This window comes from Schistocerca gregaria, unplaced genomic scaffold (genome assembly GCF_023897955.1).
Source record: "Schistocerca gregaria isolate iqSchGreg1 unplaced genomic scaffold, iqSchGreg1.2 ptg000703l, whole genome shotgun sequence".
NCBI classification, from domain to species: domain Eukaryota; kingdom Metazoa; phylum Arthropoda; class Insecta; order Orthoptera; family Acrididae; genus Schistocerca; species Schistocerca gregaria.
Window position 1 is genome coordinate 330,001 of NW_026062081.1, and position 7,500 is coordinate 337,500.

Consider the following 7,500-nt stretch of genomic DNA (forward strand, 5'->3'; position numbering starts at 1 on the left):
GGAGTTGTGTCTCGACGCCACTCTGTCTGCCACAAGGAAACTTCTGGTATCCAGTTATAAGTTTCTCTGCCATTGTCTGAGTGACACCACCTGGCCTGCCACTCGTCCTGTAACAAAGAACTAATTTCCTCTAACATTTTACATCTATAGTTTCGACCTGCAGGAACTCTAGGGACCTCAAGACCTGCGACTGGTCCAGCAATTCCATGTCTAGCATGGTACAGCATGGCTGCTTTCACCACTTCCAGGTCTAGAGGCATGCATCCTGTGAGAGTCTGTAGTGCTTCTGTCGACACCGTTCGACAGGCCCTCGTCATCTGCAACAAAAATGGCCTTTGTATCGTCATAAGTATTCTCCTAGTGTACCTGTGTTTTGTACGGTCTCCCCATGCTGCTGCGCCATACTTGCAGACAGATAAACAAAGTGCCTCGTATATTAGTCTCAGGGTTTTCTTTTGCAGCCCCCACTCCGACCTACTTACTCTTGTGAGAGCGCCAGAAACGGCAGATAGCTTCTTTTGGATATTTTTTACATGGGGGGTGAACAGGAGCCTTTCATCAAGTGTTATGCCGAGGTAGGTATGTTCCTGGACAAACCTAACTCTTTCCCCATCAAGTTCAAGTCTGGGTGGTCTTTCTCTATCAAATTTACCTTTGATGGTTATGGCTACCGTTTTCTGTTTGGAGATCCCTAGTTTATTTTGTGTGGTCCATTCGCTTATGGCTTGTAGTGCTCTCCTACCTCTCTCTTCGAGCTGCGACCTACTCTTCCCTTTTATGATGATGGCTAGATCATCTGCGTAGGCCACTTTATCCCACTGCTCACCATCTGTCGGTTGTACCACTTCGTCAAATACCAGGTTCCAGAGAAAGGGCCCACAGATAGAACCTTGTGGGCAGCCCTTTGAGATGTTTTTCGTAACTGACCCAGAGTTGCTGTGGACAGTGGCCTTCCTGTTCTTAAAGTAGTTTTCTACTAGGTGGTACATGTTTTGGGGACAACTCATCGCTCTGAGTCGCCTCATTACACTTGGCCACCACAGATTGTCGAAGGCGCCTGCTATGTCCACAAAAATGACAACAACATATTTTTCGTCACAGTTTACACTGGAGACAACCCGCCTGATTGCCATTTCTGTGGATGCACCCTTTCTGAAACCAAATTGGTTTGTTGCCTTCAGTCCTGATTCTTCATATCTTTTGTCCAGTCTGGTCACTATTAGCCTTTCCAATACTTTGCCGAGGATAGGGAGCAGGCAGATAGGTCGATATGATTTCACCTCATCCCTTGGCTTTGTGATAGACTTAAGTAGTATGCAGACGTTTCCGGTTTTCCAATTGTTGGGGAAGGTGGACTCTCTAAGGCAGCTGTTGTAGGTGTCAATGAGGAGTGCAGGACTGTGTTCCCACACACGCTTTATCATGGCATCATCTATGCCATCTGGTCCTGTGGCTTTGTGTGGTCTGCATGCCTTCACTGCAGCCTCTATCTCTTGTACTGAGAAGTCTAGCTCCGTTTCTTCGTTGTGGTACGCTATATTTTGCTCCTTCACAGCTGATTGCTGTGTTGTGTCCTCCTCTGGGTCATCATCCGGTAGTAAGTTATTCAGCAGTTCTTTCACTGTTTCCTGCCAGGTCATGGTAGGGCCTCGTCCGGCAACTTTTACATTGCTGAGGACAGTTTCGGTGCCATATTTAGGGCGGAGGATTCTATCAGTCAGCTTCCAGGGGTCATTGCCATTGCAGTCTTTTATCCATTTCTTCCAAGTATCTGTCTTTGCTCTCACAATTTCCTTATTATATTTATTTTTGGTGCTTCTGTATGTTGCCTTTGCTGCCAGGATTTCTGTCTCATGATTTGCACGGCGTGCATTCTGAAGCCGGTGTCGAGCTGCAATTGTGTCCTGCCGCATTTTTGTCAGAGTTTCATTCCACCAGGGTACAGCATCTTTCAGCCGTGTTCTTCTTCTCATGGCCTTCCTGCAGCACTCTTGTATTGCTGTCTGTAGGAAGTCTACTTTATCATTTGCAGTTGTTCCTGCTGCGTTTGGCCAATTTTCCATTCTGGTGGTCAGCTGGCGGTCAAAAACTTGCCATTTTGCAAAGGTGGTGTTGTATCTCAGTAGCTCTTGTGTGACCCTCTCCCTTTGTTGTTTTGAGATCTCAAACGTGATGGCCCTGTGGTCACTTGAGGTCCATTCCTCTTGAATCGTCCATCTAGAGACCATCCTTGATATGTTTGCTGAGCAAAGTGTTACGTCAATGTTGTTTTCCCCAGCTGGCCCGCTGAAAGTTGTTAGTGGTGAATCTCGATTTAATACAGTTAAGCCATGTTGGAAGATGAGATCCTCTAGTTTTCTTCCTGCTTCATCTGTGTCCAGGCTGTGCCATAGTGGTGACATGGCATTCGCGTCCATTGCTATTATGACAGCTTTTCCTTGGATTTCGTGGATGATGGTATCCAGTCGATGTAGATATTCATCAATTGGCGTGTGGAACTGGCAGTATAGGCTTACTAAGTATATTTCTCCGAAGTCGCCTGTTACTGCAGCTACAGCGGTATGAGCATCACAAAGGGAGCTTATCTGCAGAACAGTCAGGTTCGTATTTCTTATTCCTATGGCTGCTTTCGGTATCCCATGATGGCTGCTGTACACTAGGCGGAAATCTGGAGGATATCCTTTAATGTTATTTCCTGTAACATAGGGCTCTTGGATAAGAACAATATCAAGGTTTTCCTCTTCCATCTTAAGTGATGCTTGACTAGGTACTACTTTGGATCTCTGCCCATTTATTTGGAGAAACTTGAGGGTGCTGGACTTTGTGTTCACCTTATCTACCTGTCGACCTAGGGACTGTGGCGTATAAGTGTTACTGGCCATATTCAGTTCTTTGTTCTTCTTTCGCTATGAATCTGACATATTCGGGGCAGTTTTTGTCCATTACTGAGTGGTCATGTGGCTTCTTCCAGTGCTTACAGTTTGCACATTGTGGTGCCTTGTTCCTGCTACAGCATTCCTTAATGCTATGTCCTGGTGCTGCACAGTGCCCACAGATTGTTTCAGCACTTCTGCAAGTTTGTGTTGTATGCCCAAAACCATGGCATTTGTAGCACCTGGTCGCCTTGCTGAACTTCTGCAGCCTGTGAGAGGTACAGTTTATGTATGCTCTACCTTGCGCCATCAGATGATGCCAATACTTTGCTTCCATTTCCAGAACGATGTTTACAGTATCTGTGTTCCTTGGACCTGTTTTAAATAGTGCTCTTATTCCTGTCTCAGCTGCATTCTTTGTGCCACCTATTGAAGAAAGATTCCTCGTGTACAGCTCCATTACCAGTTCCTCTTCGCTGATTTGCCTTGGGACATCAAACAGGATCACCCTTGGGTTTTTCTTCCTGGGGTCAGTTACTGTGATCCCTGAATCGCCTATTTCCCTACATTTCTTTATTTTCTCTGCTTCAGCGTCATTTGGTACCTCTAAGATGACGCCACTATCCTTCAGAGTCCTACATTTCGTAATCTTGACGTCCTTCAGTGTTCCTTTTACAATGTCTTTTATGGTGTCCTGAAGCTCTTTCTCTGGCTGTTTTCCATCTGCTGGTCTAAAAACAAGGACTTTTGGGGTCTGGTTTGGCATAGGTCTTATATCAGTTTTGGCTTTGCTTGCGCTGACTGCAGTGGCATAGCTCACAGGTGGTTGTTCTGTTGCTGGGGGAGATTCCTTCAGGCATTTCAGCTCTGTTTTCAGTTGCGCTATTTCCATCTCGTATTTCCTTAGGATCTGTTCATAGGCAGCCATTTTCCCTAGCAAGAATTTCTTCTGAACATTGTTTATCCTGTTGTTTTCATTGAACATGTATGCTTCTAGCTCTTCCCTCATTTCTACCATTGTTTGCAGATCACCTGTCTTTGACTTCTCGACAATTTCGGTTGTCATGGCTGTAACCTGTGTGCTTTTCCGAACACTATTTTCTGGATCTGCGTCCTTATTTTGCCCCATCATGGGGCTGGCCGCCTTTCTGACGCCAAGGTAGGTCGGTGCGTTAGCAGTGGCTTCCGTGCGCTGCGCGACGAGCAGCTGCCGCGCTGGGGACGAGCCTTGGCGCGCGGCCTTGGAGCAGGCATGCACTGGCCCGCTGGGGACGAGCCTTCGCGCCCTGATCCCCTGTGGCACGCGACCGCTTTCACTGTTGCAGACAGCCTTCGAGTATTTCTACCGCTACCTGCCTTCTGCTGTGAGCCACGGCTCCGGAATTGGCGGATATTTTTAGCCCCGCGTTTTGATATTGGTTTGAGCTGGGCAGCGGAAGGCGTCGCTTCTAGTATGGAGGTTGCGGGAGTTTATACCGAACGGCGCGTGGGCGCACGTGCGACGTTACAATAATAGTTTTATTTCTTAGACTAATTATCCTACAGCTGAGCTACAAACATGTTTCGAAAGCGCATGATTTGAACAACAAAACCCTATTGCTACAGAATTTTCCAACTAAGGTGGAGACCGCTTCTAGTATGGAGCGTGCGGGAGTTTATACCGAACGGCGCGTGGGCGCACGTACGACGTTACAATAATAATATTATTTCTTAGACTACTTATCCTACAGCTGAGTTACAGACATGCTTCAAAAGCGCATGAGTTGAACAACAAAACCCTATTGCTACAGAAATTTTCAACTAAGGTTGGGACCGCAGACGCGCACTTTGTAGCCGTGTGAGAGTCTCCAGAGAGGTGCGCGTGGCTCACGCACTATGCAACCTTAACCGCTCTATCACTTAGGTTATGGACACCACATCTAAGCTAAGAGCATATTTGTGAGGATGATGACCCACACTACAGGAACCTACACACTATAGAGATCGCGTAACTAGGGTGAGGGCGGTAGACCGACGGCTTTGTCACCACGCTGGAGTTTCTACAGAAACGCACAATTCTCTAGAAACGCACGTTGGCACACGCCCGACTTACATTGAACGCATATTCGAAAAGAGCATAAAACACACTACAAGGAACTATTTACTACAGAATTTACCTGACTAATGTGGGGGCTGCAGGGCACCGGATTTGTTACAGCGTGCGAGATTTTAGGAACGGCGCGTCAGCGCACGCACGACTTTACGTTGACCGTTATGTTTCTTAAATTATACATCTCACGACAAAACTAAAAGCATATTCAGTGGGAGAATAGAGTACACTATGGAACCTACACACTAAATGATTTTCGCTACGTAAGGTTAGGGCTGCAAGCCGACGGTTTTGTCAACGCGCAAGATTTCCTACAGAGCGAGGCGTCGGCACATACTCGACTTTACATTGACCATTATATTTCTAAAACTATTCATCACACAACAAAATTGGAAGCATATTCGGGATGAATATAGAGTACACTACAGGAAACTATTCTGTACGGAATTTTCCTAACTAGTATGGGGGCTACAAAACGCCGGTTTTGTCACAGAGCGGGGCGTCGGCACATACGCGACTTTATATTGACCGATATATTTCTAAAAATATTCATCAAACAAGAAAATTGGAAGCATATTCGGAAAGAGCATAGAGTACACTACAAGAAACTATTCTCTACGGGATTTTCCTAACTAGTATGGGGGCTGCGGAACGCCTGTTCTGTCGCAGCGTGAGAGTTCCTAGGGAACAGCGCGTAGGCGCGCACTCTATCTTACTTCCACAGTTTTATTTCTTAGGTTATCCGTCAAACAGCAAAACTACAAGTATATTCAGAAAATGGAGATAAGATAGGGACAGCGGGAATCTCGTTAATCCATTCATGCGCGTCACTAATTAGATGACGAGGCATTTGGCTACCTTAAGAGAGTCATAGTTACTCCCGCCGTTTACCCGCGCTTGCTTGAATTTCTTCACGTTGACATTCAGAGCACTGGGCAGAAATCACATTGCGTCAACACCCGCTAGGGCCATCGCAATGCTTTGTTTTAATTAGACAGTCGGATTCCCCCAGTCCGTGCCAGTTCTGAGTTGATCGTTGAATGGCGGCCGAAGAGAATCCGCGCACCCGCGCGCCCCCGGAGGAGCACGCTAAGGCGGACGCGGCCTCGCAGCAAGGAAGATCCGTGGGAGGCCAAGGCACGGGACCGAGCTCGGATCCTGCACGCAGGTTGAAGCACCGGGGCGCGAACGCCGCGCAGGCGCGCGCATCCTGCACCGCCGGCCAGCACGAGGCCAACCAACGGCGAGAGCAGACCACGCCCGCGCTAAACGCCCGCACTTACCGGCACCCCTACGGCACTCACCTCGCCCAGGCCCGGCACGTTAGCGCTGACCCACTTCCCGACCAAGCCCGACACGCCCCGATCCTCAGAGCCAATCCTTATCCCGAAGTTACGGATCCAATTTGCCGACTTCCCTTACCTACATTATTCTATCGACTAGAGGCTCTTCACCTTGGAGACCTGCTGCGGATATGGGTACGAACCGGCGCGACACCTCCACGTGGCCCTCTCCCGGATTTTCAAGGTCCGAGGGGAAGATCGGGACACCGCCGCAACTGCGGTGCTCTTCGCGTTCCAAACCCTATCTCCCTGCTAGAGGATTCCAGGGAACTCGAACGCTCATGCAGAAAAGAAAACTCTTCCCCGATCTCCCGACGGCGTCTCCGGGTCCTTTTGGGTTACCCCGACGAGCATCTCTAAAAGAGGGGCCCGACTTATATCGGTTCCGCTGCCGGGTTCCGGAATAGGAACCGGATTCCCTTTCGCCCAACGGGGGCCAGCACAAAGTGCATCATGCTATGACGGCCCCCATCAACATCGGATTTCTCCTAGGGCTTAGGATCGACTGACTCGTGTGCAACGGCTGTTCACACGAAACCCTTCTCCGCGTCAGCCCTCCAGGGCCTCGCTGGAGTATTTGCTACTACCACCAAGATCTGCACCGACGGCGGCTCCAGGCAGGCTCACGCCCAGACCCTTCTGCGCCCACCGCCGCGACCCTCCTACTCGTCAGGGCTTCGCGGCCGGCCGCGAGGACCGGCCATGACTGCCAGACTGACGGCCGAGTATAGGCACGACGCTTCAGCGCCATCCATTTTCAGGGCTAGTTGCTTCGGCAGGTGAGTTGTTACACACTCCTTAGCGGATTCCGACTTCCATGGCCACCGTCCTGCTGTCTTAAGCAACCAACGCCTTTCATGGTTTCCCATGAGCGTCGATTCGGGCGCCTTAACTCGGCGTTTGGTTCATCCCACAGCGCCAGTTCTGCTTACCAAAAGTGGCCCACTTGGCACTCCGATCCGAGTCGTTTGCTCGCGGCTTCAGCATATCAAGCAAGCCGGAGATCTCACCCATTTAAAGTTTGAGAATAGGTTGAGGTCGTTTCGGCCCCAAGGCCTCTAATCATTCGCTTTACCGGATGAGACTCGTACGAGCACCAGCTATCCTGAGGGAAACTTCGGAGGGAACCAGCTACTAGATGGTTCGATTAGTCTTTCGCCCCTATACCCAGCTCCGACGATCGATTTGCACGTCA

The 7,500-nt window shown here is 49.1% G+C and overlaps 1 pseudogene; it reads right to left on the minus strand.

The window, feature by feature from the left end:
- Positions 1-5,293: 5,293 nt before the first annotated feature.
- The window catches only part of LOC126320125 (large subunit ribosomal RNA), a 3,411-nt pseudogene continuing 1,204 nt past the window's right edge, over positions 5,294-7,500 (minus strand).